The sequence below is a fragment of the Pimephales promelas genome, chromosome 13 (genome assembly GCF_988280905.1).
Source record: "Pimephales promelas chromosome 13, fPimPro1.hap1.1, whole genome shotgun sequence".
Taxonomy (NCBI): Eukaryota; Metazoa; Chordata; class Actinopteri; order Cypriniformes; family Leuciscidae; genus Pimephales; species Pimephales promelas.
In genome coordinates this window covers 11,952,389-11,972,973 of record NC_142781.1, presented here as the reverse complement: position 1 = coordinate 11,972,973, position 20,585 = coordinate 11,952,389, and the positions used below count along the sequence as shown (strand labels likewise).

At 41.2% G+C, this 20,585-nt stretch overlaps 1 protein-coding gene and 96 non-coding genes across 97 annotated transcripts in view; all 97 read left to right on the top strand.

Annotated features, from left to right (window-relative positions):
* The window catches only part of opn8c (opsin 8, group member c), a 112,351-nt gene that overhangs the window by 24,263 nt on the left and 67,503 nt on the right, over nt 1–20,585 (top strand).
* Nucleotides 74–185, top strand: trnal-caa (transfer RNA leucine (anticodon CAA)). Its single transcript has 2 exons — nt 74–111; nt 140–185. It is a non-coding gene; the product is annotated as a tRNA-Leu (tRNA).
* Nucleotides 271–382, top strand: trnal-caa (transfer RNA leucine (anticodon CAA)). The gene is made up of 2 exons: nt 271–308; nt 337–382. It is a non-coding gene; the product is annotated as a tRNA-Leu (tRNA).
* On the top strand, nt 475–586 carry trnal-caa (transfer RNA leucine (anticodon CAA)). The gene is made up of 2 exons: nt 475–512; nt 541–586. It is a non-coding gene; the product is annotated as a tRNA-Leu (tRNA).
* On the top strand, nt 672–783 carry trnal-uaa (transfer RNA leucine (anticodon UAA)). Its single transcript has 2 exons — nt 672–709; nt 738–783. It is a non-coding gene; the product is annotated as a tRNA-Leu (tRNA).
* On the top strand, nt 869–980 carry trnal-caa (transfer RNA leucine (anticodon CAA)). The gene is made up of 2 exons: nt 869–906; nt 935–980. It is a non-coding gene; the product is annotated as a tRNA-Leu (tRNA).
* On the top strand, nt 1,074–1,185 carry trnal-caa (transfer RNA leucine (anticodon CAA)). Its single transcript has 2 exons — nt 1,074–1,111; nt 1,140–1,185. It is a non-coding gene; the product is annotated as a tRNA-Leu (tRNA).
* trnal-caa (transfer RNA leucine (anticodon CAA)) lies at nt 1,271–1,382 on the top strand. Its single transcript has 2 exons — nt 1,271–1,308; nt 1,337–1,382. It is a non-coding gene; the product is annotated as a tRNA-Leu (tRNA).
* trnal-caa (transfer RNA leucine (anticodon CAA)) lies at nt 1,468–1,579 on the top strand. Its single transcript has 2 exons — nt 1,468–1,505; nt 1,534–1,579. It is a non-coding gene; the product is annotated as a tRNA-Leu (tRNA).
* On the top strand, nt 1,673–1,784 carry trnal-uaa (transfer RNA leucine (anticodon UAA)). The gene is made up of 2 exons: nt 1,673–1,710; nt 1,739–1,784. It is a non-coding gene; the product is annotated as a tRNA-Leu (tRNA).
* On the top strand, nt 1,878–1,989 carry trnal-uaa (transfer RNA leucine (anticodon UAA)). Its single transcript has 2 exons — nt 1,878–1,915; nt 1,944–1,989. It is a non-coding gene; the product is annotated as a tRNA-Leu (tRNA).
* Nucleotides 2,279–2,390, top strand: trnal-caa (transfer RNA leucine (anticodon CAA)). The gene is made up of 2 exons: nt 2,279–2,316; nt 2,345–2,390. It is a non-coding gene; the product is annotated as a tRNA-Leu (tRNA).
* On the top strand, nt 2,672–2,783 carry trnal-caa (transfer RNA leucine (anticodon CAA)). The gene is made up of 2 exons: nt 2,672–2,709; nt 2,738–2,783. It is a non-coding gene; the product is annotated as a tRNA-Leu (tRNA).
* On the top strand, nt 2,869–2,980 carry trnal-caa (transfer RNA leucine (anticodon CAA)). The gene is made up of 2 exons: nt 2,869–2,906; nt 2,935–2,980. It is a non-coding gene; the product is annotated as a tRNA-Leu (tRNA).
* trnal-caa (transfer RNA leucine (anticodon CAA)) lies at nt 3,074–3,185 on the top strand. The gene is made up of 2 exons: nt 3,074–3,111; nt 3,140–3,185. It is a non-coding gene; the product is annotated as a tRNA-Leu (tRNA).
* Nucleotides 3,278–3,389, top strand: trnal-caa (transfer RNA leucine (anticodon CAA)). Its single transcript has 2 exons — nt 3,278–3,315; nt 3,344–3,389. It is a non-coding gene; the product is annotated as a tRNA-Leu (tRNA).
* trnal-caa (transfer RNA leucine (anticodon CAA)) lies at nt 3,475–3,586 on the top strand. Its single transcript has 2 exons — nt 3,475–3,512; nt 3,541–3,586. It is a non-coding gene; the product is annotated as a tRNA-Leu (tRNA).
* Nucleotides 3,672–3,783, top strand: trnal-caa (transfer RNA leucine (anticodon CAA)). The gene is made up of 2 exons: nt 3,672–3,709; nt 3,738–3,783. It is a non-coding gene; the product is annotated as a tRNA-Leu (tRNA).
* On the top strand, nt 3,877–3,988 carry trnal-uaa (transfer RNA leucine (anticodon UAA)). Its single transcript has 2 exons — nt 3,877–3,914; nt 3,943–3,988. It is a non-coding gene; the product is annotated as a tRNA-Leu (tRNA).
* Nucleotides 4,082–4,193, top strand: trnal-caa (transfer RNA leucine (anticodon CAA)). The gene is made up of 2 exons: nt 4,082–4,119; nt 4,148–4,193. It is a non-coding gene; the product is annotated as a tRNA-Leu (tRNA).
* Nucleotides 4,279–4,390, top strand: trnal-caa (transfer RNA leucine (anticodon CAA)). The gene is made up of 2 exons: nt 4,279–4,316; nt 4,345–4,390. It is a non-coding gene; the product is annotated as a tRNA-Leu (tRNA).
* trnal-caa (transfer RNA leucine (anticodon CAA)) lies at nt 4,484–4,595 on the top strand. Its single transcript has 2 exons — nt 4,484–4,521; nt 4,550–4,595. It is a non-coding gene; the product is annotated as a tRNA-Leu (tRNA).
* Nucleotides 4,681–4,792, top strand: trnal-caa (transfer RNA leucine (anticodon CAA)). The gene is made up of 2 exons: nt 4,681–4,718; nt 4,747–4,792. It is a non-coding gene; the product is annotated as a tRNA-Leu (tRNA).
* Nucleotides 4,877–4,988, top strand: trnal-caa (transfer RNA leucine (anticodon CAA)). Its single transcript has 2 exons — nt 4,877–4,914; nt 4,943–4,988. It is a non-coding gene; the product is annotated as a tRNA-Leu (tRNA).
* On the top strand, nt 5,082–5,193 carry trnal-caa (transfer RNA leucine (anticodon CAA)). Its single transcript has 2 exons — nt 5,082–5,119; nt 5,148–5,193. It is a non-coding gene; the product is annotated as a tRNA-Leu (tRNA).
* On the top strand, nt 5,286–5,397 carry trnal-caa (transfer RNA leucine (anticodon CAA)). Its single transcript has 2 exons — nt 5,286–5,323; nt 5,352–5,397. It is a non-coding gene; the product is annotated as a tRNA-Leu (tRNA).
* On the top strand, nt 5,483–5,594 carry trnal-caa (transfer RNA leucine (anticodon CAA)). The gene is made up of 2 exons: nt 5,483–5,520; nt 5,549–5,594. It is a non-coding gene; the product is annotated as a tRNA-Leu (tRNA).
* Nucleotides 5,680–5,791, top strand: trnal-caa (transfer RNA leucine (anticodon CAA)). Its single transcript has 2 exons — nt 5,680–5,717; nt 5,746–5,791. It is a non-coding gene; the product is annotated as a tRNA-Leu (tRNA).
* trnal-uaa (transfer RNA leucine (anticodon UAA)) lies at nt 5,885–5,996 on the top strand. The gene is made up of 2 exons: nt 5,885–5,922; nt 5,951–5,996. It is a non-coding gene; the product is annotated as a tRNA-Leu (tRNA).
* trnal-caa (transfer RNA leucine (anticodon CAA)) lies at nt 6,090–6,201 on the top strand. The gene is made up of 2 exons: nt 6,090–6,127; nt 6,156–6,201. It is a non-coding gene; the product is annotated as a tRNA-Leu (tRNA).
* Nucleotides 6,287–6,398, top strand: trnal-uaa (transfer RNA leucine (anticodon UAA)). The gene is made up of 2 exons: nt 6,287–6,324; nt 6,353–6,398. It is a non-coding gene; the product is annotated as a tRNA-Leu (tRNA).
* trnal-caa (transfer RNA leucine (anticodon CAA)) lies at nt 6,492–6,603 on the top strand. The gene is made up of 2 exons: nt 6,492–6,529; nt 6,558–6,603. It is a non-coding gene; the product is annotated as a tRNA-Leu (tRNA).
* Nucleotides 6,689–6,800, top strand: trnal-caa (transfer RNA leucine (anticodon CAA)). The gene is made up of 2 exons: nt 6,689–6,726; nt 6,755–6,800. It is a non-coding gene; the product is annotated as a tRNA-Leu (tRNA).
* trnal-caa (transfer RNA leucine (anticodon CAA)) lies at nt 6,893–7,004 on the top strand. The gene is made up of 2 exons: nt 6,893–6,930; nt 6,959–7,004. It is a non-coding gene; the product is annotated as a tRNA-Leu (tRNA).
* On the top strand, nt 7,090–7,201 carry trnal-caa (transfer RNA leucine (anticodon CAA)). The gene is made up of 2 exons: nt 7,090–7,127; nt 7,156–7,201. It is a non-coding gene; the product is annotated as a tRNA-Leu (tRNA).
* On the top strand, nt 7,287–7,398 carry trnal-caa (transfer RNA leucine (anticodon CAA)). The gene is made up of 2 exons: nt 7,287–7,324; nt 7,353–7,398. It is a non-coding gene; the product is annotated as a tRNA-Leu (tRNA).
* trnal-caa (transfer RNA leucine (anticodon CAA)) lies at nt 7,492–7,603 on the top strand. The gene is made up of 2 exons: nt 7,492–7,529; nt 7,558–7,603. It is a non-coding gene; the product is annotated as a tRNA-Leu (tRNA).
* Nucleotides 7,689–7,800, top strand: trnal-caa (transfer RNA leucine (anticodon CAA)). The gene is made up of 2 exons: nt 7,689–7,726; nt 7,755–7,800. It is a non-coding gene; the product is annotated as a tRNA-Leu (tRNA).
* On the top strand, nt 7,893–8,004 carry trnal-caa (transfer RNA leucine (anticodon CAA)). The gene is made up of 2 exons: nt 7,893–7,930; nt 7,959–8,004. It is a non-coding gene; the product is annotated as a tRNA-Leu (tRNA).
* trnal-uaa (transfer RNA leucine (anticodon UAA)) lies at nt 8,090–8,201 on the top strand. Its single transcript has 2 exons — nt 8,090–8,127; nt 8,156–8,201. It is a non-coding gene; the product is annotated as a tRNA-Leu (tRNA).
* trnal-caa (transfer RNA leucine (anticodon CAA)) lies at nt 8,287–8,398 on the top strand. Its single transcript has 2 exons — nt 8,287–8,324; nt 8,353–8,398. It is a non-coding gene; the product is annotated as a tRNA-Leu (tRNA).
* Nucleotides 8,492–8,603, top strand: trnal-uaa (transfer RNA leucine (anticodon UAA)). The gene is made up of 2 exons: nt 8,492–8,529; nt 8,558–8,603. It is a non-coding gene; the product is annotated as a tRNA-Leu (tRNA).
* trnal-caa (transfer RNA leucine (anticodon CAA)) lies at nt 8,697–8,808 on the top strand. The gene is made up of 2 exons: nt 8,697–8,734; nt 8,763–8,808. It is a non-coding gene; the product is annotated as a tRNA-Leu (tRNA).
* trnal-caa (transfer RNA leucine (anticodon CAA)) lies at nt 8,894–9,005 on the top strand. The gene is made up of 2 exons: nt 8,894–8,931; nt 8,960–9,005. It is a non-coding gene; the product is annotated as a tRNA-Leu (tRNA).
* trnal-caa (transfer RNA leucine (anticodon CAA)) lies at nt 9,099–9,210 on the top strand. Its single transcript has 2 exons — nt 9,099–9,136; nt 9,165–9,210. It is a non-coding gene; the product is annotated as a tRNA-Leu (tRNA).
* On the top strand, nt 9,296–9,407 carry trnal-caa (transfer RNA leucine (anticodon CAA)). The gene is made up of 2 exons: nt 9,296–9,333; nt 9,362–9,407. It is a non-coding gene; the product is annotated as a tRNA-Leu (tRNA).
* On the top strand, nt 9,500–9,611 carry trnal-caa (transfer RNA leucine (anticodon CAA)). The gene is made up of 2 exons: nt 9,500–9,537; nt 9,566–9,611. It is a non-coding gene; the product is annotated as a tRNA-Leu (tRNA).
* On the top strand, nt 9,697–9,808 carry trnal-caa (transfer RNA leucine (anticodon CAA)). Its single transcript has 2 exons — nt 9,697–9,734; nt 9,763–9,808. It is a non-coding gene; the product is annotated as a tRNA-Leu (tRNA).
* Nucleotides 9,902–10,013, top strand: trnal-caa (transfer RNA leucine (anticodon CAA)). Its single transcript has 2 exons — nt 9,902–9,939; nt 9,968–10,013. It is a non-coding gene; the product is annotated as a tRNA-Leu (tRNA).
* Nucleotides 10,099–10,210, top strand: trnal-caa (transfer RNA leucine (anticodon CAA)). Its single transcript has 2 exons — nt 10,099–10,136; nt 10,165–10,210. It is a non-coding gene; the product is annotated as a tRNA-Leu (tRNA).
* Nucleotides 10,303–10,414, top strand: trnal-caa (transfer RNA leucine (anticodon CAA)). Its single transcript has 2 exons — nt 10,303–10,340; nt 10,369–10,414. It is a non-coding gene; the product is annotated as a tRNA-Leu (tRNA).
* trnal-caa (transfer RNA leucine (anticodon CAA)) lies at nt 10,500–10,611 on the top strand. The gene is made up of 2 exons: nt 10,500–10,537; nt 10,566–10,611. It is a non-coding gene; the product is annotated as a tRNA-Leu (tRNA).
* Nucleotides 10,697–10,808, top strand: trnal-caa (transfer RNA leucine (anticodon CAA)). Its single transcript has 2 exons — nt 10,697–10,734; nt 10,763–10,808. It is a non-coding gene; the product is annotated as a tRNA-Leu (tRNA).
* trnal-caa (transfer RNA leucine (anticodon CAA)) lies at nt 10,902–11,013 on the top strand. The gene is made up of 2 exons: nt 10,902–10,939; nt 10,968–11,013. It is a non-coding gene; the product is annotated as a tRNA-Leu (tRNA).
* trnal-caa (transfer RNA leucine (anticodon CAA)) lies at nt 11,106–11,217 on the top strand. The gene is made up of 2 exons: nt 11,106–11,143; nt 11,172–11,217. It is a non-coding gene; the product is annotated as a tRNA-Leu (tRNA).
* trnal-caa (transfer RNA leucine (anticodon CAA)) lies at nt 11,303–11,414 on the top strand. The gene is made up of 2 exons: nt 11,303–11,340; nt 11,369–11,414. It is a non-coding gene; the product is annotated as a tRNA-Leu (tRNA).
* trnal-caa (transfer RNA leucine (anticodon CAA)) lies at nt 11,508–11,619 on the top strand. Its single transcript has 2 exons — nt 11,508–11,545; nt 11,574–11,619. It is a non-coding gene; the product is annotated as a tRNA-Leu (tRNA).
* trnal-caa (transfer RNA leucine (anticodon CAA)) lies at nt 11,705–11,816 on the top strand. The gene is made up of 2 exons: nt 11,705–11,742; nt 11,771–11,816. It is a non-coding gene; the product is annotated as a tRNA-Leu (tRNA).
* trnal-caa (transfer RNA leucine (anticodon CAA)) lies at nt 11,909–12,020 on the top strand. The gene is made up of 2 exons: nt 11,909–11,946; nt 11,975–12,020. It is a non-coding gene; the product is annotated as a tRNA-Leu (tRNA).
* trnal-caa (transfer RNA leucine (anticodon CAA)) lies at nt 12,106–12,217 on the top strand. The gene is made up of 2 exons: nt 12,106–12,143; nt 12,172–12,217. It is a non-coding gene; the product is annotated as a tRNA-Leu (tRNA).
* Nucleotides 12,303–12,414, top strand: trnal-caa (transfer RNA leucine (anticodon CAA)). Its single transcript has 2 exons — nt 12,303–12,340; nt 12,369–12,414. It is a non-coding gene; the product is annotated as a tRNA-Leu (tRNA).
* Nucleotides 12,508–12,619, top strand: trnal-caa (transfer RNA leucine (anticodon CAA)). The gene is made up of 2 exons: nt 12,508–12,545; nt 12,574–12,619. It is a non-coding gene; the product is annotated as a tRNA-Leu (tRNA).
* On the top strand, nt 12,713–12,824 carry trnal-caa (transfer RNA leucine (anticodon CAA)). The gene is made up of 2 exons: nt 12,713–12,750; nt 12,779–12,824. It is a non-coding gene; the product is annotated as a tRNA-Leu (tRNA).
* On the top strand, nt 12,910–13,021 carry trnal-caa (transfer RNA leucine (anticodon CAA)). Its single transcript has 2 exons — nt 12,910–12,947; nt 12,976–13,021. It is a non-coding gene; the product is annotated as a tRNA-Leu (tRNA).
* Nucleotides 13,115–13,226, top strand: trnal-caa (transfer RNA leucine (anticodon CAA)). Its single transcript has 2 exons — nt 13,115–13,152; nt 13,181–13,226. It is a non-coding gene; the product is annotated as a tRNA-Leu (tRNA).
* On the top strand, nt 13,312–13,423 carry trnal-caa (transfer RNA leucine (anticodon CAA)). Its single transcript has 2 exons — nt 13,312–13,349; nt 13,378–13,423. It is a non-coding gene; the product is annotated as a tRNA-Leu (tRNA).
* On the top strand, nt 13,516–13,627 carry trnal-caa (transfer RNA leucine (anticodon CAA)). Its single transcript has 2 exons — nt 13,516–13,553; nt 13,582–13,627. It is a non-coding gene; the product is annotated as a tRNA-Leu (tRNA).
* trnal-caa (transfer RNA leucine (anticodon CAA)) lies at nt 13,713–13,824 on the top strand. The gene is made up of 2 exons: nt 13,713–13,750; nt 13,779–13,824. It is a non-coding gene; the product is annotated as a tRNA-Leu (tRNA).
* trnal-caa (transfer RNA leucine (anticodon CAA)) lies at nt 13,910–14,021 on the top strand. Its single transcript has 2 exons — nt 13,910–13,947; nt 13,976–14,021. It is a non-coding gene; the product is annotated as a tRNA-Leu (tRNA).
* On the top strand, nt 14,115–14,226 carry trnal-caa (transfer RNA leucine (anticodon CAA)). The gene is made up of 2 exons: nt 14,115–14,152; nt 14,181–14,226. It is a non-coding gene; the product is annotated as a tRNA-Leu (tRNA).
* trnal-caa (transfer RNA leucine (anticodon CAA)) lies at nt 14,312–14,423 on the top strand. The gene is made up of 2 exons: nt 14,312–14,349; nt 14,378–14,423. It is a non-coding gene; the product is annotated as a tRNA-Leu (tRNA).
* On the top strand, nt 14,516–14,627 carry trnal-caa (transfer RNA leucine (anticodon CAA)). The gene is made up of 2 exons: nt 14,516–14,553; nt 14,582–14,627. It is a non-coding gene; the product is annotated as a tRNA-Leu (tRNA).
* trnal-caa (transfer RNA leucine (anticodon CAA)) lies at nt 14,713–14,824 on the top strand. The gene is made up of 2 exons: nt 14,713–14,750; nt 14,779–14,824. It is a non-coding gene; the product is annotated as a tRNA-Leu (tRNA).
* On the top strand, nt 14,910–15,021 carry trnal-caa (transfer RNA leucine (anticodon CAA)). Its single transcript has 2 exons — nt 14,910–14,947; nt 14,976–15,021. It is a non-coding gene; the product is annotated as a tRNA-Leu (tRNA).
* Nucleotides 15,115–15,226, top strand: trnal-caa (transfer RNA leucine (anticodon CAA)). Its single transcript has 2 exons — nt 15,115–15,152; nt 15,181–15,226. It is a non-coding gene; the product is annotated as a tRNA-Leu (tRNA).
* On the top strand, nt 15,320–15,431 carry trnal-caa (transfer RNA leucine (anticodon CAA)). Its single transcript has 2 exons — nt 15,320–15,357; nt 15,386–15,431. It is a non-coding gene; the product is annotated as a tRNA-Leu (tRNA).
* On the top strand, nt 15,721–15,832 carry trnal-caa (transfer RNA leucine (anticodon CAA)). Its single transcript has 2 exons — nt 15,721–15,758; nt 15,787–15,832. It is a non-coding gene; the product is annotated as a tRNA-Leu (tRNA).
* On the top strand, nt 16,114–16,225 carry trnal-caa (transfer RNA leucine (anticodon CAA)). Its single transcript has 2 exons — nt 16,114–16,151; nt 16,180–16,225. It is a non-coding gene; the product is annotated as a tRNA-Leu (tRNA).
* On the top strand, nt 16,319–16,430 carry trnal-caa (transfer RNA leucine (anticodon CAA)). Its single transcript has 2 exons — nt 16,319–16,356; nt 16,385–16,430. It is a non-coding gene; the product is annotated as a tRNA-Leu (tRNA).
* On the top strand, nt 16,524–16,635 carry trnal-caa (transfer RNA leucine (anticodon CAA)). The gene is made up of 2 exons: nt 16,524–16,561; nt 16,590–16,635. It is a non-coding gene; the product is annotated as a tRNA-Leu (tRNA).
* trnal-caa (transfer RNA leucine (anticodon CAA)) lies at nt 16,925–17,036 on the top strand. The gene is made up of 2 exons: nt 16,925–16,962; nt 16,991–17,036. It is a non-coding gene; the product is annotated as a tRNA-Leu (tRNA).
* trnal-caa (transfer RNA leucine (anticodon CAA)) lies at nt 17,318–17,429 on the top strand. Its single transcript has 2 exons — nt 17,318–17,355; nt 17,384–17,429. It is a non-coding gene; the product is annotated as a tRNA-Leu (tRNA).
* Nucleotides 17,515–17,626, top strand: trnal-caa (transfer RNA leucine (anticodon CAA)). Its single transcript has 2 exons — nt 17,515–17,552; nt 17,581–17,626. It is a non-coding gene; the product is annotated as a tRNA-Leu (tRNA).
* On the top strand, nt 17,712–17,823 carry trnal-caa (transfer RNA leucine (anticodon CAA)). The gene is made up of 2 exons: nt 17,712–17,749; nt 17,778–17,823. It is a non-coding gene; the product is annotated as a tRNA-Leu (tRNA).
* On the top strand, nt 17,917–18,028 carry trnal-caa (transfer RNA leucine (anticodon CAA)). Its single transcript has 2 exons — nt 17,917–17,954; nt 17,983–18,028. It is a non-coding gene; the product is annotated as a tRNA-Leu (tRNA).
* Nucleotides 18,122–18,233, top strand: trnal-caa (transfer RNA leucine (anticodon CAA)). The gene is made up of 2 exons: nt 18,122–18,159; nt 18,188–18,233. It is a non-coding gene; the product is annotated as a tRNA-Leu (tRNA).
* On the top strand, nt 18,327–18,438 carry trnal-caa (transfer RNA leucine (anticodon CAA)). Its single transcript has 2 exons — nt 18,327–18,364; nt 18,393–18,438. It is a non-coding gene; the product is annotated as a tRNA-Leu (tRNA).
* Nucleotides 18,524–18,635, top strand: trnal-caa (transfer RNA leucine (anticodon CAA)). Its single transcript has 2 exons — nt 18,524–18,561; nt 18,590–18,635. It is a non-coding gene; the product is annotated as a tRNA-Leu (tRNA).
* On the top strand, nt 18,729–18,840 carry trnal-uaa (transfer RNA leucine (anticodon UAA)). The gene is made up of 2 exons: nt 18,729–18,766; nt 18,795–18,840. It is a non-coding gene; the product is annotated as a tRNA-Leu (tRNA).
* On the top strand, nt 18,926–19,037 carry trnal-caa (transfer RNA leucine (anticodon CAA)). The gene is made up of 2 exons: nt 18,926–18,963; nt 18,992–19,037. It is a non-coding gene; the product is annotated as a tRNA-Leu (tRNA).
* On the top strand, nt 19,130–19,241 carry trnal-caa (transfer RNA leucine (anticodon CAA)). The gene is made up of 2 exons: nt 19,130–19,167; nt 19,196–19,241. It is a non-coding gene; the product is annotated as a tRNA-Leu (tRNA).
* Nucleotides 19,327–19,438, top strand: trnal-caa (transfer RNA leucine (anticodon CAA)). The gene is made up of 2 exons: nt 19,327–19,364; nt 19,393–19,438. It is a non-coding gene; the product is annotated as a tRNA-Leu (tRNA).
* Nucleotides 19,524–19,635, top strand: trnal-caa (transfer RNA leucine (anticodon CAA)). Its single transcript has 2 exons — nt 19,524–19,561; nt 19,590–19,635. It is a non-coding gene; the product is annotated as a tRNA-Leu (tRNA).
* Nucleotides 19,729–19,840, top strand: trnal-caa (transfer RNA leucine (anticodon CAA)). Its single transcript has 2 exons — nt 19,729–19,766; nt 19,795–19,840. It is a non-coding gene; the product is annotated as a tRNA-Leu (tRNA).
* Nucleotides 19,926–20,037, top strand: trnal-caa (transfer RNA leucine (anticodon CAA)). Its single transcript has 2 exons — nt 19,926–19,963; nt 19,992–20,037. It is a non-coding gene; the product is annotated as a tRNA-Leu (tRNA).
* Nucleotides 20,130–20,241, top strand: trnal-caa (transfer RNA leucine (anticodon CAA)). The gene is made up of 2 exons: nt 20,130–20,167; nt 20,196–20,241. It is a non-coding gene; the product is annotated as a tRNA-Leu (tRNA).
* On the top strand, nt 20,327–20,438 carry trnal-caa (transfer RNA leucine (anticodon CAA)). The gene is made up of 2 exons: nt 20,327–20,364; nt 20,393–20,438. It is a non-coding gene; the product is annotated as a tRNA-Leu (tRNA).

The following is a 20,585-nucleotide window of genomic DNA, read 5'->3' as shown; positions in this document are numbered from 1 at the left end:
AATTGTTATATTAATTCTGTATGTATTTATCAATAGACAGTGATGTGACTGAGGTTAACATAGTTGTTTAAGTGTCAGGATGGCCGAGTGGTCTAAGGCGCCAGACTCAAGGATTGTCAACCTTTTCAGTTGCTGAGATTTCTGGTCTCCGAATGGAGGCGTGGGTTCAAATCCCACTTCTGACAAAGAGCTTTTGTTAATCAAGAATTGTTATATTAATTCTGTATGTATTTAACCATAGGCAGTGATGTGACAGAGCTCAACATAAGTGTCAGGATGGCCGAGTGGTCTAAGGCGCCAGACTCAAGGATTGTCAACCTTCTCAGTTGTTGAGATTTCTGGTCTCCGAATGGAGGCGTGGGTTCAAATCCCACTTCTGACAAAGAGCTTTTTTAAGGAAGAATTGTTATATTAATTCTGTATGTATTTATCAATAGACAGTGATGTGACTGAGGTTAACATAGTTGTTTAAGTGTAAGGATGGCCGAGTGGTCTAAGGCGCCAGACTCAAGGATTGTCAACCTTCTCAGTTGTTGAGATTTCTGGTCTCCGAATGGAGGCGTGGGTTAAAATCCCACTTCTGACAAAGAGCTTTTGTTAATCAAGAATTGTTATATTAATTCTGTATTTATTTAACCATAGGCAGTGATGTGACTGAGCTCATCATAAGTGTCAGGATGGCCGAGTGGTCTAAGGCGCCAGACTCAAGGATTGTCACCCTTCTCAGTTGTTGAGATTTCTGGTCTCCGAATGGAGTCGTGGGTTCAAATCCCACTTCTGACAAAGAGCTTTTGTTAATCAAGAATTGTTATATTAATTCTGTATGTATTTAACCATAGGCAGTGATGTGACTGAGCTCAACATAAGTGTCAGGATGGCCGAGTGGTCTAAGGCGCCAGACTCAAGAAATGATAACCTTCTCAGTTGTTGAGATTTCTGGTCTCCGAATGGAGGCGTGGGTTCAAATCCCACTTCTGACAAAGAGCTTTTATTAAGGAAGAATTGTTATATTAATTCTGTATGTATTTATCAATAGACAGTGATGTGACTGAGGTTAACATAGTTGTTTAAGTGTCAGGATGGCCGAGTGGTCTAAGGCGCCAGACTCAAGGATTGTCAACCTTCTCAGTTGTTGAGATTTCTGGTCTCCGAATGGAGGCGAGGGTTCAAATCCCACTTCTGACAAAGAGCTTTTGTTAATCAAGAATTGTTATATTAATTCTGTATTTATTTAACCATAGGCAGTGATGTGACTGAGCTCAAAATAAGTGTCAGGATGGCTGAGTGGTCTAAGGCGCCAGACTCAAGGATTGTCAACCTTCTCAGTTGTTGAGATTTCTGGTCTCCGAATGGAGTCGTGGGTTCAAATCCCACTTCTGACAAAGAGCTTTTGTTAATCAAGAATTGTTATATTAATTCTGTATGTATTTAACCATAGGCAGTGATGTGACTGAGCTCAACATAAGTGTCAGGATGGCCGAGTGGTCTAAGGCGCCAGACTCAAGAAATGATAACCTTCTCAGTTGTTGAGATTTCTGGTCTCCGAATGGAGGCGTGGGTTCAAATCCCATTTCTGACAAAGAGCTTTTATTAAGGAAGAATTGGTATATTAATTCTGTATGTATTTATCAATAGACAGTGATGTGACTGATCTTAACATAGTGGTTTAAGTGTCAGGATGGCCGAGTGGTCTAAGGCGCCAGACTTAAGGAATGTTAACCTTCTCAGTTGTTGAGATTTCTGGTCTCCGAATGGAGGCGTGGGTTCAAATCCCACTTCTGACAAAGAGCTTTTATTAAGGAAGAATTGGTATATTAATTCTGTATGTATTTATCAATAGACGGTGATGTGACTGAGCTTAACATAGTGGTTTAAGTGTCAGGATGGCCGAGTGGTCTAAGGCGCCAGACTTAAGGAATGTTAACCTTCTCAGTTGTTGAGATATCTGGTCTCCGAATGGAGGCGTGGGTTCAAATCCCACTTCTGACAAAGAGCTTTTATTAAGGAAGAATTGTTATATTAATTCTGTATGTATTTATCAATAGACAGTGATGTGACTGAGGTTAACATAGTTGTTTAAGTGTCAGGTTGGCCGAGTGGTCTAAGGCGCCAGACTCAAGAATTGTCAACCTTCTCAGTTGTTGAGATTTCTGCTCTCCGAATGGAGGCGTGGGTTCAAATCCCACTACTGACAAAGAGCTTTTGTAAGGAAGAATTGTTATATTAATTCTGTATGTATTTAACCATAGACAGTGATGTGACTGAGCTTAACATAAGTGTCAGGATGGCCGAGTGGTCTAAGGCGCCAGACTCAAGAATTGTCAACCTTCTCAGTTGTTGAGATTTCTGGTCTCCGAATGGAGGCGTGGGTTCAAATCACACTTCTGACAAAGAGCTTTTATTAAGGAAGAATTGTTATATTAATTCTGTATGTATTGATCAATAGACAGTGATGTGACTGAGCTTAACATAAGTGTCAGGATGGCTGAGTGGTCTAAGGCGCCAGACTCAAGAATTGTCAACCTTCTCAGTTGTTGAGATTTCTGCTCTCCGAATGGAGGCGTGGGTTCAAATCCCACTTCGGACAAAGAGCTTTTTTAAGGAAGAATTGTTATTTTAATTCTGTATGTATTTAACCATAGGCAGTGATGTGACTGAGCTCAACATAAGTGTCAGGATGGCCGAGTGGTCTAAGGCGCCAGACTCAAGAAATGATAACCTTCTCAGTTGTTGAGATTTCTGGTCTCCGAATGGAGGCGTGGGTTCAAATCCCACTTCTGACAAAGAGCTTTTGTTAATCAAGAATTGTTATATTAATTCTGTATGTATTTAACCATAGGCAGTGATGTGACTGAGCTTAGTATAAGTGTCAGGATGGCCGAGTGGTCTAAGGCGCCAGACTCAAGGGTTGTCAACCTTCTCAGTTGTTGAGATTTCTGGTCTCCGAATGGAGGCGTGGGTTCAAATCCCACTTCTGACAAAGAGCTTTTATTAAGGAAGAATTGTTATATTAATTCTGTATGTATTTATCAATAGACAGTGATGTGACTGAGGTTAACATAGTTGTTTAAGTGTCAGGATGGCCGAGTGGTCTAAGGCGCCAGACTCAAGGATTGTCAACCTTCTCAGTTGCTGAGATTTCTGGTCTCCGAATGGAGGCGTGGGTTCAAATCCCACTTCTGACAAAGAGCTTTTTTAAGGAAGAATTGTTATATTAATTCTGTATGTATTTATCAATAGACAGTGATGTGACTGAGGTTAACATAGTTGTTTAAGTGTCAGGATGGCCGAGTGGTCTAAGGCGCCAGACTCAAGGATTGTCAACCTTCTCAGTTGTTGAGATTTCTGGTCTCCGAATGGAGGCGTGGGTTCAAATCCCACTTCTGACAAAGAGCTTTTGTTAATCAAGAATTGTTATATTAATTCTTTATTTATTTAACCATAGGCAGTGATGTGACTGAGCTCAAAATAAGTGTCAGGATGGCCGAGTGGTCTAAGGCGCCAGACTCAAGGATTGTCAACCTTCTCAGTTGTTGAGATTTCTGGTCTCCGAATGGAGTCGTGGGTTCAAATCCCACTTCTGACAAAGAGCTTTTGTTAATCAAGAATTGTTATATTAATTCTGTATGTATTTAACCATAGGCAGTGATGTGACTGAGCTCAACATAAGTGTCAGGATGGCCGAGTGGTCTAAGGCGCCAGACTCAAGAAATGATAACCTTCTCAGTTGTTGAGATTTCTGGTCTCCGAATGGAGGCGTGGGTTCAAATCCCACTTCTGAAAAAGAGCTTTTATTAAGGAAGAATTGGTATAATAATTCTGTATGTATTTATCAATAGACGGTGATGTGACTGAGCTTAACATAGTAGTTTAAGTGTCAGGATGGCCGAGTGGTCTAAGGCGCCAGACTTAAGGAATGTTAACCTTCTCAGTTGTTGAGATATCTGGTCTCCGAATGGAGGCGTGGGTTCAAATCCCACTTCTGACAAAGAGCTTTTATTAAGGAAGAATTGTTATATTAATTCTGTATGTATTTATCAATAGACAGTGATGTGACTGAGGTTAACATAGTTGTTTAAGTGTCAGGATGGCCGAGTGGTCTAAGGCGCCAGACTCAAGGATTGTCAACCTTTTCAGTTGCTGAGATTTCTGGTCTCCGAATGGAGGCGTGGGTTCAAATCCCACTTCTGACAAAGAGCTTTTGTTAATCAAGAATTGTTATATTAATTCTGTATGTATTTAACCATAGGCAGTGATGTGACAGAGCTCAACATAAGTGTCAGGATGGCCGAGTGGTCTAAGGCGCCAGACTCAAGGATTGTCAACCTTCTCAGTTGTTGAGATTTCTGGTCTCCGAATGGAGGCGTGGGTTCAAATCCCACTTCTGACAAAGAGCTTTTATTAAGGAAGAATTGTTATATTAATTCTGTATGTATTTATCAATAGACAGTGATGTGACTGAGGTTAACATAGTTGTTTAAGTGTCAGGATGGCCGAGTGGTCTAAGGCGCCACACTCAAGGATTGTCAACCTTCTCAGTTGCTGAGATTTCTGGTCTCCGAATGGAGGCGTGGGTTCAAATCCCACTTCTGACAAAGAGCTTTTGTTAATCAAGAATTGTTATATTAATTCTGTATGTATTTAACCATAGGCAGTGATGTGACTGAGCTCAACATAAGTGTCAGGATGGCCGAGTGGTCTAAGGCGCCAGACTCAAGGATTGTCAACCTTCTCAGTTGTTGAGATTTCTGGTCTCCGAATGGAGGCGTGGGTTCAAATCCCACTTCGGACAAAGAGCTTTTTTAAGGAAGAATTGTTATTTTAATTCTGTCTGTATTTAACCATAGGCAGTGATGTGACTGAGCTAAGTATAAGTGTCAGGATGGCCGAGTGGTCTAAGGCGCCAGACTCAAGGGTTGTCAACCTTCTCAGTTGTTGAGATTTCTGGTCTCCGAATGGAGGCGTGGGTTCAAATCCCACTTCTGACAAAGAGCTTTTATTAAGGAAGAATTGTTATATTAATTCTGTATGTATTTATCAATAGACAGTGATGTGACTGAGGTTAACATAGTTGTTTAAGTGTCAGGATGGCCGAGTGGTCTAAGGCGCCAGACTCAAGGATTGTCAACCTTCTCAGTTGCTGAGATTTCTGGTCTCCGAATGGAGGCGTGGGTTCAAATTCCACTTCTGACAAAGAGCTTTTTTAAGGAAGAATTGTTATATTAATTCTGTATGTATTTATCAATAGACAGTGATGTGACTGAGGTTAACATAGTTGTTTAAGTGTCAGGATGGCCGAGTGGTCTAAGGCGCCAGACTCAAGGATTGTCAACCTTCTCAGTTGTTGAGATTTCTGGTCTCCGAATGGAGGCGTGGGTTCAAATCCCACTTCTGACAAAGAGCTTTTGTTAATCAAGAATTGTTATATTAATTCTTTATTTATTTAACCATAGGCAGTGATGTGACTGAGCTCAAAATAAGTGTCAGGATGGCCGAGTGGTCTAAGGCGCCAGACTCAAGGATTGTCAACCTTCTCAGTTGTTGAGATTTCTGGTCTCCGAATGGAGTCGTGGGTTCAAATCCCACTTCTGACAAAGAGCTTTTGTTAATCAAGAATTGTTATATTAATTCTGTATGTATTTAACCATAGGCAGTGATGTGACTGAGCTCAACATAAGTGTCAGGATGGCCGAGTGGTCTAAGGCGCCAGACTCAAGAAATGATAACCTTCTCAGTTGTTGAGATTTCTGGTCTCCGAATGGAGGCGTGGGTTCAAATCCCACTTCTGACAAAGAGCTTTTATTAAGGAAGAATTGGTATAATAATTCTGTATGTATTTATCAATAGACGGTGATGTGACTGAGCTTAACATAGTAGTTTAAGTGTCAGGATGGCCGAGTGGTCTAAGGCGCCAGACTTAAGGAATGTTAACCTTCTCAGTTGTTGAGATATCTGGTCTCCGAATGGAGGCGTGGGTTCAAATCCCACTTCTGACAAAGAGCTTTTATTAAGGAAGAATTGTTATATTAATTCTGTATGTATTTATCAATAGACAGTGATGTGACTGAGGTTAACATAGTTGTTTAAGTGTCAGGATGGCCGAGTGGTCTAAGGTGCCAGACTCAAGGATTGTCAACCTTTTCAGTTGCTGAGATTTCTGGTCTCCGAATGGAGGCGTGGGTTCAAATCCCACTTCTGACAAAGAGCTTTTGTTAATCAAGAATTGTTATATTAATTCTGTATGTATTTAACCATAGGCAGTGATGTGACAGAGCTCAACATAAGTGTCAGGATGGCCGAGTGGTCTAAGGCGCCAGACTCAAGGATTGTCAACCTTCTCAGTTGTTGAGATTTCTGGTCTCCGAATGGAGGCGTGGGTTCAAATCCCACTTCTGACAAAGAGCTTTTATTAAGGAAGAATTGTTATATTAATTCTGTATGTATTTATCAATAGACAGTGATGTGACTGAGGTTAACATAGTTGTTTAAGTGTCAGGATGGCCGAGTGGTCTAAGGCGCCAGACTCAAGGATTGTCAACCTTCTCAGTTGCTGAGATTTCTGGTCTCCGAATGGAGGCGTGGGTTCAAATCCCACTTCTGACAAAGAGCTTTTGTGAATCAAGAATTGTTATATTAATTCTGTATGTATTTAACCATAGGCATGGATGTGACTGAGCTCAACATAAGTGTCAGGATGGCCGAGTGGTCTAAGGCGCCAGACTCAAGGATTGTCAACCTTCTCAGTTGTTGAGATTTCTGGTCTCCGAATGGAGGCGTGGGTTCAAATCCCACTTCTGACAAAGAGCTTTTTTAAGGAAGAATTGTTATATTAATTCTGTATGTATTTATCAATAGACAGTGATGTGACTGAGGTTAACATAGTTGTTTAAGTGTAAGGATGGCCGAGTGGTCTAAGGCGCCAGACTCAAGGATTGTCAACCTTCTCAGTTGTTGAGATTTCTGGTCTCCGAATGGAGGCGTGGGTTCAAATCCCACTTCTGACAAAGAGCTTTTGTTAATCAAGAATTGTTATATTAATTCTGTATTTATTTAACCATAGGCAGTGATGTGACTGAGCTCATCATAAGTGTCAGGATGGCCGAGTGGTCTAAGGCGCCAGACTCAAGGATTGTCAACCTTCTCAGTTGTTGAGATTTCTGGTCTCCGAATGGAGTCGTGGGTTCAAATCCCACTTCTGACAAAGAGCTTTTGTTAATCAAGAATTGTTATATTAGTTCTGTATGTATTTAACCATAGGCAGTGATGTGACTGAGCTCAACATAAGTGTCAGGATGGCTGAGTGGTCTAAGGCGCCAGACTCAAGAAATGATAACCTTCTCAGTTGTTGAGATTTCTGGTCTCCGAATGGAGGCGTGGGTTCAAATCCCACTTCTGACAAAGAGCTTTTATTAAGGAAGAATTGTTTTATTAATTCTGTATGTATTTATCAATAGACAGTGATGTGACTGAGGTTAACATAGTTGTTTAAGTGTCAGGATGGCCGAGTGGTCTAAGGCGCCAGACTCAAGGATTGTCAACCTTCTCAGTTGCTGAGATTTCTGGTCTCCGAATGGAGGCGTGGGTTCAAATCCCACTTCTGACAAAGAGCTTTTGTTAATCAAGAATTGTTATATTAATTCTGTATGTATTTAACCATAGGCAGTGATGTGACTGAGCTCAACATAAGTGTCAGGATGGCCGAGTGGTCTAAGGCGCCAGACTCAAGGATTGTCAACCTTCTCAGTTGTTGAGATTTCTGGTCTCCGAATGGAGGCGTGGGATCAAATCCCACTTCTGACAAAGAGCTTTTTTAAGGAAGAATTGTTATATTAATTCTGTATGTATTTATCAATAGACAGTGATGTAACTGAGGTTAACATAGTTGTTTAAGTGTCAGGATGGCCGAGTGGTCTAAGGCGCCAGACTCAAGGATTGTCAACCTTCTCAGTTGTTGAGATTTCTGGTCTCCGAATGGAGGCGAGGGTTCAAATCCCACTTCTGACAAAGAGCTTTTGTTAATCAAGAATTGTTGTATTAATTCTCTATTTATTTAACCATAGGCAGTGATGTGACTGAGCTCAACATAAGTGTCAGGATGGCCGAGTGGTCTAAGGCGCCAGACTCAAGGATTGTCAACCTTCTCAGTTGTTGAGATTTCTGGTCTCCGAATGGAGTCGTGGGTTCAAATCCCACTTCTGACAAAGAGCTTTTGTTAATCAAGAATTGTTATATTAATTCTGTATGTATTTAACCATAGGCAGTGATGTGACTGAGCTCAACATAAGTGTCAGGTTGGCCGAGTGGTCTAAGGCGCCAGACTCAAGAAATGATAACCTTCTCAGTTGTTGAGATTTCTGGTCTCCGAATGGAGGCGTGGGTTCAAATCCCACTTCTGACAAAGAGCTTTTATTAAGGAAGAATTGGTATAATAATTCTGTATGTATTTATCAATAGACGGTGATGTGACTGAGCTTAACATAGTAGTTTAAGTGTCAGGATGGCCGAGTGGTCTAAGGCGCCAGACTTAAGGAATGTTAACCTTCTCAGTTGTTGAGATATCTGGTCTCCGAATGGAGGAGTGGGTTCAAATCCCACTTCTGACAAAGAGCTTTTATTAAGGAAGAATTGTTATATTAATTCTGTATGTATTTATCAATAGACAGTGATGTGACTGAGGTTAACATAGTTGTTTAAGTGTCAGGATGGCCGAGTGGTCTAAGGCGCCAGACTCAAGGATTGTCAACCTTTTCAGTTGCTGAGATTTCTGGTCTCCGAATGGAGGCGTGGGTTCAAATCCCACTTCTGACAAAGAGCTTTTGTTAATCAAGAATTGTTATATTAATTCTGTATGTATTTAACCATAGGCAGTGATGTGACGGAGCTCAACATAAGTGTCAGGATGGCCGAGTGGTCTAAGGCGCCAGACTCAAGGATTGTCAACCTTCTCAGTTGTTGAGATTTCTGGTCTCCGAATGGAGGCGTGGGTTCAAATCCCACTTCTGACAAAGAGCTTTTATTAAGGAAGAATTGTTATATTAATTCTGTATGTATTTATCAATAGACAGTGATGTGACTGAGGTTAACATAGTTGTTTAAGTGTCAGGATGGCCGAGTGGTCTAAGGCGCCAGACTCAAGTATTGTCAACCTTCTCAGTTGCTGAGATTTCTGGTTTCCGAATGGAGGCGTGGGTTCAAATCCCACTTCTGACAAAGAGCTTTTGTTAATCAAGAATTGTTGTATTAATTCTGTATGTATTTAACCATAGGCAGTGATGTGACTGAGCTCAACATAAGTGTCAGGATGGCCGAGTGGTCTAAGGCGCCAGACTCAAGGATTGTCAACCTTCTCAGTTGTTGAGATTTCTGGTCTCCGAATGGAGGCGTGGGTTCAAATCCCACTTCTGACAAAGAGCTTTTTTAAGGAAGAATTGTTATATTAATTCTGTATGTATTTATCAATAGACAGTGATGTGACTGAGGTTAACATAGTTGTTTAAGTGTAAGGATGGCCGAGTGGTCTAAGGCGCCAGACTCAAGGATTGTCAACCTTCTCAGTTGTTGAGATTTCTGGTCTCCGAATGGAGGCGAGGGTTCAAATCCCACTTCTGACAAAGAGCTTTTGTTAATCAAGAATTGTTATATTAATTCTGTATGTATTTAACCATAGGCAGTGATGTGACTGAGCTCAACATAAGTGTCAGGATGGCCGAGTGGTCTAAGGCGCCAGACTCAAGAAATGATAACCTTCTCAGTTGTTGAGATTTCTGGTCTCCGAATGGAGGCGTGGGTTCAAATCCCACTTCTGACAAAGAGCTTTTATTAAGGAAGAATTGTTTTATTAATTCTGTATGTATTTATCAATAGACAGTGATGTGACTGAGGTTAACATAGTTGTTTAAGTGTCAGGATGGCCGAGTGGTCTAAGGCGCCAGACTCAAGGATTGTCAACCTTCTCAGTTGCTGAGATTTCTGGTCTCCGAATGGAGGCGTGGGTTCAAATCCCACTTCTGACAAAGAGCTTTTGTTAATCAAGAATTGTTATATTAATTCTGTATGTATTTAACCATAGGCAGTGATGTGACTGAGCTCAACATAAGTGTCAGGATGGCCGAGTGGTCTAAGGCGCCAGACTCAAGGATTGTCAACCTTCTCAGTTGTTGAGATTTCTGGTCTCCGAATGGAGGCGTGGGATCAAATCCCACTTCTGACAAAGAGCTTTTTTAAGGAAGAATTGTTATATTAATTCTGTATGTATTTATCAATAGACAGTGATGTAACTGAGGTTAACATAGTTGTTTAAGTGTCAGGATGGCCGAGTGGTCTAAGGCGCCAGACTCAAGGATTGTCAACCTTCTCAGTTGTTGAGATTTCTGGTCTCCGAATGGAGGCGAGGGTTCAAATCCCACTTCTGACAAAGAGCTTTTGTTAATCAAGAATTGTTGTATTAATTCTCTATTTATTTAACCATAGGCAGTGATGTGACTGAGCTCAACATAAGTGTCAGGATGGCCGAGTGGTCTAAGGCGCCAGACTCAAGGATTGTCAACCTTCTCAGTTGTTGAGATTTCTGGTCTCCGAATGGAGTCGTGGGTTCAAATCCCACTTCTGACAAAGAGCTTTTGTTAATCAAGAATTGTTATATTAATTCTGTATGTATTTAACCATAGGCAGTGATGTGACTGAGCTCAACATAAGTGTCAGGTTGGCCGAGTGGTCTAAGGCGCCAGACTCAAGAAATGATAACCTTCTCAGTTGTTGAGATTTCTGGTCTCCGAATGGAGGCGTGGGTTCAAATCCCACTTCTGACAAAGAGCTTTTATTAAGGAAGAATTGGTATAATAATTCTGTATGTATTTATCAATAGACGGTGATGTGACTGAGCTTAACATAGCAGTTTAAGTGTCAGGATGGCCGAGTGGTCTAAGGCGCCAGACTTAAGGAATGTTAACCTTCTCAGTTGTTGAGATATCTGGTCTCCGAATGGAGGCGTGGGTTCAAATCCCACTTCTGACAAAGAGCTTTTTTAAGGAAGAATTGTTATATTAATTCTGTATGTATTTATCAATAGACAGTGATGTGACTGAGGTTAACATAGTTGTTTAAGTGTCAGGATGGCCGAGTGGTCTAAGGCGCCAGACTCAAGGATTGTCAACCTTTTCAGTTGCTGAGATTTCTGGTCTCCGAATGGAGGCGTGGGTTCAAATCCCACTTCTGACAAAGAGCTTTTGTTAATCAAGAATTGTTATATTAATTCTGTATGTATTTAACCATAGGCAGTGATGTGACGGAGCTCAACATAAGTGTCAGGATGGCCGAGTGGTCTAAGGCGCCAGACTCAAGGATTGTCAACCTTCTCAGTTGTTGAGATTTCTGGTCTCCGAATGGAGGCGTGGGTTCAAATCCCACTTCTGACAAAGAGCTTTTATTAAGGAAGAATTGTTATATTAATTCTGTATGTATTTATCAATAGACAGTGATGTGACTGAGGTTAACATAGTTGTTTAAGTGTCAGGATGGCCGAGTGGTCTAAGGCGCCAGACTCAAGTATTGTCAACCTTCTCAGTTGCTGAGATTTCTGGTTTCCGAATGGAGGCGTGGGTTCAAATCCCACTTCTGACAAAGAGCTTTTGTTAATCAAGAATTGTTGTATTAATTCTGTATGTATTTAACCATAGGCAGTGATGTGACTGAGCTCAACATAAGTGTCAGGATGGCCGAGTGGTCTAAGGCGCCAGACTCAAGGATTGTCAACCTTCTCAGTTGTTGAGATTTCTGGTCTCCGAATGGAGGCGTGGGTTCAAATCCCACTTCTGACAAAGAGCTTTTTTAAGGAAGAATTGTTATATTAATTCTGTATGTATTTATCAATAGACAGTGATGTGACTGAGGTTAACATAGTTGTTTAAGTGTAAGGATGGCCGAGTGGTCTAAGGCGCCAGACTCAAGGATTGTCAACCTTCTCAGTTGTTGAGATTTCTGGTCTCCGAATGGAGGCGAGGGTTCAAATCCCACTTCTGACAAAGAGCTTTTGTTAATCAAGAATTGTTATATTAATTCTGTATTTATTTAACCATAGGCAGTGATGTGACTGAGCTCAACATAAGTGTCAGGATGGCCGAGTGGTCTAAGGCGCCAGACTCAAGGATTGTCAACCTTCTCAGTTGTTGAGATTTCTGGTCTCCAAATGGAGTCGTGGGTTCAAATCCCACTTCTGACAAAGAGCTTTTGTTAATCAAGAATTGTTATATTAATTCTGTATGTATTTAACCATAGGCAGTGATGTGACTGAGCTCAACATAAGTGTCAGGATGGCCGAGTGGTCTAAGGCGCCAGACTCAAGAAATGATAACCTTCTCAGTTGTTGAGATTTCTGGTCTCCGAATGGAGGCGTGGGTTCAAATCCCATTTCTGACAAAGAGCTTTTATTAAGGAAGAATTGGTATATTAATTCTGTATGTATTTATCAATAGACAGTGATGTGACTGATCTTAACATAGTGGTTTAAGTGTCAGGATGGCCGAGTGGTCTAAGGCGCCAGACTTAAGGAATGTTAACCTTCTCAGTTGTTGAGATATCTGGTCTCCGAATGGAGGCGTGGGTTCAAATCCCACTTCTGACAAAGAGCTTTTATTAAGGAAGAATTGTTATATTAATTCTGTATGTATTTATCAATAGACAGTGATGTGACTGAGGTTAACATAGTTGTTTAAGTGTCAGGATGGCCGAGTGGTCTAAGGCGCCAGACTCAAGGATTGTCAACCTTTTCAGTTGCTGAGATTTCTGGTCTCCGAATGGAGGCGTGGGTTCAAATCCCACTTCTGACAAAGAGCTTTTGTTAATCAAGAATTGTTATATTAATTCTGTATGTATTTAACCATAGGCAGTGATGTGACAGAGCTCAACATAAGTGTCAGGATGGCTGAGTGGTCTAAGGCGCCAGACTCAAGGATTGTCAACCTTCTCAGTTGTTGAGATTTCTGGTCTCCGAATGGAGGCGTGGGTTCAAATCCCACTTCTGACAAAGAGCTTTTATTAAGGAAGAATTGTTATATTAATTCTGTATGTATTTATCAATAGACAGTGATGTGACTGAGGTTAACATAGTTGTTTAAGTGTCAGGATGGCCGAGTGGTCTGAGGCGCCAGACTCAAGGATTGTCAACCTTCTCAGTTGCTGAGATTTCTGGTCTCCGAATGGAGGCGTGGGTTCAAATCCCACTTCTGACAAAGAGCTTTTGTTAATCAAGAATTGTTATATTAATTCTGTATGTATTTAACCATAGGCAGTGATGTGACTGAGCTCAACATAAGTGTCAGGATGGCCGAGTGGTCTAAGGCGCCAGACTCAAGGATTGTCAACCTTCTCAGTTGTTGAGATTTCTGGTCTCCGAATGGAGGCGTGGGTTCAAATCCCACTTCTGACAAAGAGCTTTTTTAAGGAAGAATTGTTATATTAATTCTGTATGTATTTATCAATAGACAGTGATGTGACTGAGGTTAACATAGTTGTTTAAGTGTAAGGATGGCCGAGTGGTCTAAGGCGCCAGACTCAAGGATTGTCAACCTTCTCAGTTGTTGAGATTTCTGGTCTCCGAATGGAGGCGTGGGTTCAAATCCCACTTCTGACAAAGAGCTTTTGTTAATCAAGAATTGTTATATTAATTCTGTATTTATTTAACCATAGGCAGTGATGTGACTGAGCTCATCATAAGTGTCAGGATGGCTGAGTGGTCTAAGGCGCCAGACTCAAGGATTGTCAACCTTCTCAGTTGTTGAGATTTCTGGTCTCCGAATGGAGTCGTGGGTTCAAATCCCACTTCTGACAAAGAGCTTTTGTTAATCAAGAATTGTTATATTAATTCTGTATGTATTTAACCATAGGCAGTGATGTGACTGAGCTCAACATAAGTGTCAGGATGGCCGAGTGGTCTAAGGCGCCAGACTCAAGAAATGATAACCTTCTCAGTTGTTGAGATTTCTGGTCTCCGAATGGAGGCGTGGGTTCAAATCCCACTTCTGACAAAGAGCATTTATTAAGGAAGAATTGTTATATTAATTCTGTATGTATTTATCAATAGACAGTGATGTGACTGAGGTTAACATAGTTGTTTAAGTGTCAGGATGGCTGAGTGGTCTAAGGCGCCAGACTCAAGGATTGTCAACCTTCTCAGTTGCTGAGATTTCTGGTCTCCGAATGGAGGCGTGGGTTCAAATCCCACTTCTGACAAAGAGCTTTTGTTAATCAAGAATAGTTATATTAATTCTGTATGTATTTAACCATAGGCAGTGATGTGACTGAGCTCAACATAAGTGTCAGGATGGCCGAGTGGTCTAAGGCGCCAGACTCAAGGATTGTCAACCTTCTCAGTTGTTGAGATTTCTGTTCTCCGAATGGAGGCGTGGGTTCAAATCCCACTTCTGACAAAGAGCTTTTTTAAGGAAGAATTGTTATATTAATTCTGTATGTATTTATCAATAGACAGTGATGTGACTGAGGTTAACATAGTTGTTTAAGTGTCAGGATGGCCGAGTGGTCTAAGGCGCCAGACTCAAGGATTGTCAACCTTCTCAGTTGTTGAGATTTCTGGTCTCCGAATGGAGGCGAGGGTTCAAATCCCACTTCTGACAAAGAGCTTTTGTTAATCAAGAATTGTTATATTAATTCTGTATTTATTTAACCATAGGCAGTGATGTGACTGAGCTCAACATAAGTGTCAGGATGGCCGAGTGGTCTAAGGCGCCAGACTCAAGGATTGTCAACCTTCTCAGTTGTTGAGATTTCTGGTCTCCGAATGGAGTCGTGGGTTCAAATCCCACTTCTGACAAAGAGCTTTTGTTAATCAAGAATTGTTATATTAATTCTGTATGTATTTAACCATAGGCAGTGATGTGACTGAGGTCAACATAAGTGTCAGGATGGCCGAGTGGTCTAAGGCGCCAGACTCAAGAAATGATAACCTTCTCAGTTGTTGAGATTTCTGGTCTCCGAATGGAGGCGAGGGTTCAAATCCCATTTCTGACAAAGAGCTTTTATTAAGGAAGAATTGGTATATTAATTCTGTATGTATTTATCAATAGACAGTGATGTGACTGATCTTAACATAGTGGTTTAAGTGTCAGGATGGCCGAGTGGTCTAAGGCGCCAGACTTAAGGAATGTTAACCTTCTCAGTTGTTGAGATTTCTGGTCTCCGAATGGAGGCGTGGGTTCAAATCCCACTTCTGACAAAGAGCTTTTATTAAGGAAGAATTGGTATATTAATTCTGTATGTATTTATCAATAGACGGTGATGTGACTGAGCTTAACATAGTGGTTTAAGTGTCAGGATGGCCGAGTGGTCTAAGGCGCCAGACTTAAGGAATGTTAACCTTCTCAGTTGTTGAGATATCTGGTCTCCGAATGGAGGCGTGGGTTCAAATCCCACTTCTGATAAAGAGCTTTTATTAAGGAAGAATTGTTATATTAATTCTGTATGTATTTATCAATAGACAGTGATGTGACTGAGGTTAACATAGTTGTTTAAGTGTCAGGTTGGCCGAGTGGTCTAAGGCGCCAGACTCAAGAATTGTCAACCTTCTCAGTTGTTGAGATTTCTGCTCTCCGAATGGAGGCGTGGGTTCAAATCCCACTACTGACAAAGAGCTTTTGTAAGGAAGAATTGATATATTAATTCTGTATGTATTTAACCATAGACAGTGATGTGACTGAGCTTAACATAAGTGTCAGGATGGCCGAGTGGTCTAAGGCGCCAGACTCAAGAATTGTCAACCTTCTCAGTTGTTGAGATTTCTGGTCTCCGAATGGAGGCGTGGGTTCAAATCACACTTCTGACAAAGAGCTTTTATTAAGGAAGAATTGTTATATTAATTCTGTATGTATTGATCAATAGACAGTGATGTGACTGAGCTTAACATAAGTGTCAGGATGGCTGAGTGGTCTAAGGCGCCAGACTCAAGAATTGTCAACCTTCTCAGTTGTTGAGATTTCTGCTCTCCGAATGGAGGCGTGGGTTCAAATCCCACTTCGGACAAAGAGCTTTTTTAAGGAAGAATTGTTATTTTAATTCCGTATGTATTTAACCATAGGCAGTGATGTGACTGAGCTCAACATAAGTGTCAGGATGGCCGAGTGGTCTAAGGCGCCAGACTCAAGAAATGATAACCTTCTCAGTTGTTGAGATTTCTGGTCTCCGAATGGAGGCGAGGGTTCAAATCCCATTTCTGACAAAGAGCTTTTATTAAGGAAGAATTGGTATATTAATTCTGTATGTATTTATCAATAGACAGTGATGTGACTGATCTTAACATAGTGGTTTAAGTGTCAGGATGGCCGAGTGGTCTAAGGCGCCAGACTTAAGGAATGTTAACCTTCTCAGTTGTTGAGATTTCTGGTCTCCGAATGGAGGCGTGGGTTCAAATCCCACTTCTGACAAAGAGCTTTTATTAAGGAAGAATTGGTATATTAATTCTGTATGTATTTATCAATAGACGGTGATGTGACTGAGCTTAACATAGTGGTTTAAGTGTCAGGATGGCCGAGTGGTCTAAGGCGCCAGACTTAAGGAATGTTAATCTACTCAGTTGTTGAGATATCTGGTCTCCGAATGGAGGCGTGGGTTCAAATCCCACTTCTGATAAAGAGCTTTTATTAAGGAAGAATTGTTATATTAATTCTGTATGTATTTATCAATAGACAGTGATGTGACTGAGGTTAACATAGTTGTTTAAGTGTCAGGTTGGCCGAGTGGTCTAAGGCGCCAGACTCAAGAATTGTCAACCTTCTCAGTTGTTGAGATTTCTGCTCTCCGAATGGAGGCGTGGGTTCAAATCCCACTACTGACAAAGAGCTTTTGTAAGGAAGAATTGATATATTAATTCTGTATGTATTTAACCATAGACAGTGATGTGACTGAGCTTAACATAAGTGTCAGGATGGCCGAGTGGTCTAAGGCGCCAGACTCAAGAATTGTCAACCTTCTCAGTTGTTGAGATTTCTGGTCTCCGAATGGAGGCGTGGGTTCAAATCACACTTCTGACAAAGAGCTTTTATTAAGGAAGAATTGTTATATTAATTCTGTATGTATTGATCAATAGACAGTGATGTGACTGAGCTTAACATAAGTGTCAGGATGGCTGAGTGGTCTAAGGCGCCAGACTCAAGAATTGTCAACCTTCTCAGTTGTTGAGATTTCTGCTCTCCGAATGGAGGCGTGGGTTCAAATCCCACTTCGGACAAAGAGCTTTTTTAAGGAAGAATTGTTATTTTAATTCTGTATGTATTTAACCATAGGCAGTGATGTGACTGAGCTTAGTATAAGTGTCAGGATGGCCGAGTGGTCTAAGGCGCCAGACTCAAGGGTTGTCAACCTTCTCAGTTGTTGAGATTTCTGGTCTCCGAATGGAGGCGTGGGTTCAAATCCCACTTCTGACAAAGAGCTTTTATTAAGGAAGAATTGTTATATTAATTCTGTATTTATTTAACCATAGGCAGTGATGTGACTGAGCTCAACATAAGTGTCAGGATGGCCGAGTGGTCTAAGGCGCCAGACTCAAGGATTGTCAACCTTCTCAGTTGTTGAGATTTCTGGTCTCCGAATGGAGTCGTGGGTTCAAATCCCACTTCTGACAAAGAGCTTTTGTTAATCAAGAATTGTTATATTAATTCTGTATGTATTTAACCATAGGCAGTGATGTGACTGAGCTCAACATAAGTGTCAGGATGGCCGAGTGGTCTAAGGCGCCAGACTCAAGAAATGATAACCTTCTCAGTTGTTGAGATTTCTGGTCTCCGAATGGAGGCGTGGGTTCAAATCCCATTTCTGACAAAGAGCTTTTATTAAGGAAGAATTGTTATATTAATTCTGTATGTATTTATCAATAGACAGTGATGTGACTGAGGTTAACATAGTTGTTTAAGTGTCAGGATGGCCGAGTGGTCTAAGGCGCCAGACTCAAGGATTGTCAACCTTTTCAGTTGCTGAGATTTCTGGTCTCCGAATGGAGGCGTGGGTTCAAATCCCACTTCTGACAAAGAGCTTTTGTTAATCAAGAATTGATATATTAATTCTGTATGTATTTATCAATAGACAGTGATGTGACTGATCTTAACATAGTGGTTTAAGTGTCAGGATGGCCGAGTGGTCTAAGGCGCCAGACTTAAGGAATGTTAACCTTCTCAGTTGTTGAGATATCTGGTCTCCGAATGGAGGCGTGGGTTCAAATCCCACTTCTGACAAAGAGCTTTTATTAAGGAAGAATTGTTATATTAATTCTGTATGTATTTATCAATAGACAGTGATGTGACTGAGGTTAACATAGTTGTTTAAGTGTCAGGATGGCCGAGTGGTCTAAGGCGCCAGACTCAAGGATTGTCAACCTTTTCAGTTGCTGAGATTTCTGGTCTCCGAATGGAGGCGTGGGTTCAAATCCCACTTCTGACAAAGAGCTTTTGTTAATCAAGAATTGATATATTAATTCTGTATGTATTTAACCATAGGCAGTGATGTGACAGAGCTCAACATAAGTGTCAGGATGGCTGAGTGGTCTAAGGCGCCAGACTCAAGGATTGTCAACCTTCTCAGTTGTTGAGATTTCTGGTCTCCGAATGGAGGCGTGGGTTCAAATCCCACTTCTGACAAAGAGCTTTTATTAAGGAAGAATTGTTATATTAATTCTGTATGTATTTATCAATAGACAGTGATGTGACTGAGGTTAACATAGTTGTTTAAGTGTCAGGATGGCCGAGTGGTCTGAGGCGCCAGACTCAAGGATTGTCAACCTTCTCAGTTGCTGAGATTTCTGGTCTCCGAATGGAGGCGTGGGTTCAAATCCCACTTCTGACAAAGAGCTTTTGTTAATCAAGAATTGTTATATTAATTCTGTATGTATTTAACCATAGGCAGTGATGTGACTGAGCTCAACATAAGTGTCAGGATGGCCGAGTGGTCTAAGGCGCCAGACTCAAGGATTGTCAACCTTCTCAGTTGTTGAGATTTCTGGTCTCCGAATGGAGGCGTGGGTTCAAATCCCACTTCTGACAAAGAGCTTTTTTAAGGAAGAATTGTTATATTAATTCTGTATGTATTTATCAATAGACAGTGATGTGACTGAGGTTAACATAGTTGTTTAAGTGTAAGGATGGCCGAGTGGTCTAAGGCGCCAGACTCAAGGATTGTCAACCTTCTCAGTTGTTGAGATTTCTGGTCTCCGAATGGAGGCGTGGGTTCAAATCCCACTTCTGACAAAGAGCTTTTGTTAATCAAGAATTGTTATATTAATTCTGTATTTATTTAACCATAGGCAGTGATGTGACTGAGCTCATCATAAGTGTCAGGATGGCTGAGTGGTCTAAGGCGCCAGACTCAAGGATTGTCAACCTTCTCAGTTGTTGAGATTTCTGGTCTCCGAATGGAGTCGTGGGTTCAAATCCCACTTCTGACAAAGAGCTTTTGTTAATCAAGAATTGTTATATTAATTCTGTATGTATTTAACCATAGGCAGTGATGTGACTGAGCTCAACATAAGTGTCAGGATGGCCGAGTGGTCTAAGGCGCCAGACTCAAGAAATGATAACCTTCTCAGTTGTTGAGATTTCTGGTCTCCGAATGGAGGCGTGGGTTCAAATCCCACTTCTGACAAAGAGCATTTATTAAGGAAGAATTGTTATATTAATTCTGTATGTATTTATCAATAGACAGTGATGTGACTGAGGTTAACATAGTTGTTTAAGTGTCAGGATGGCTGAGTGGTCTAAGGCGCCAGACTCAAGGATTGTCAACCTTCTCAGTTGCTGAGATTTCTGGTCTCCGAATGGAGGCGTGGGTTCAAATCCCACTTCTGACAAAGAGCTTTTGTTAATCAAGAATAGTTATATTAATTCTGTATGTATTTAACCATAGGCAGTGATGTGACTGAGCTCAACATAAGTGTCAGGATGGCCGAGTGGTCTAAGGCGCCAGACTCAAGGATTGTCAACCTTCTCAGTTGTTGAGATTTCTGGTCTCCGAATGGAGGCGTGGGTTCAAATCCCACTTCTGACAAAGAGCTTTTTTAAGGAAGAATTGTTATATTAATTCTGTATGTATTTATCAATAGACAGTGATGTGACTGAGGTTAACATAGTTGTTTAAGTGTCAGGATGGCCGAGTGGTCTAAGGCGCCAGACTCAAGGATTGTCAACCTTCTCAGTTGTTGAGATTTCTGGTCTCCGAATGGAGGCGAGGGTTCAAATCCCACTTCTGACAAAGAGCTTTTGTTAATCAAGAATTGTTATATTAATTCTGTATTTATTTAACCATAGGCAGTGATGTGACTGAGCTCAACATAAGTGTCAGGATGGCCGAGTGGTCTAAGGCGCCAGACTCAAGGATTGTCAACCTTCTCAGTTGTTGAGATTTCTGGTCTCCGAATGGAGTCGTGGGTTCAAATCCCACTTCTGACAAAGAGCTTTTGTTAATCAAGAATTGTTATATTAATTCTGTATGTTTTTAACCATAGGCAGTGATGTGACTGAGCTCAACATAAGTGTCAGGATGGCCGAGTGGTCTAAGGCGCCAGACTCAAGAAATGATAACCTTCTCAGTTGTTG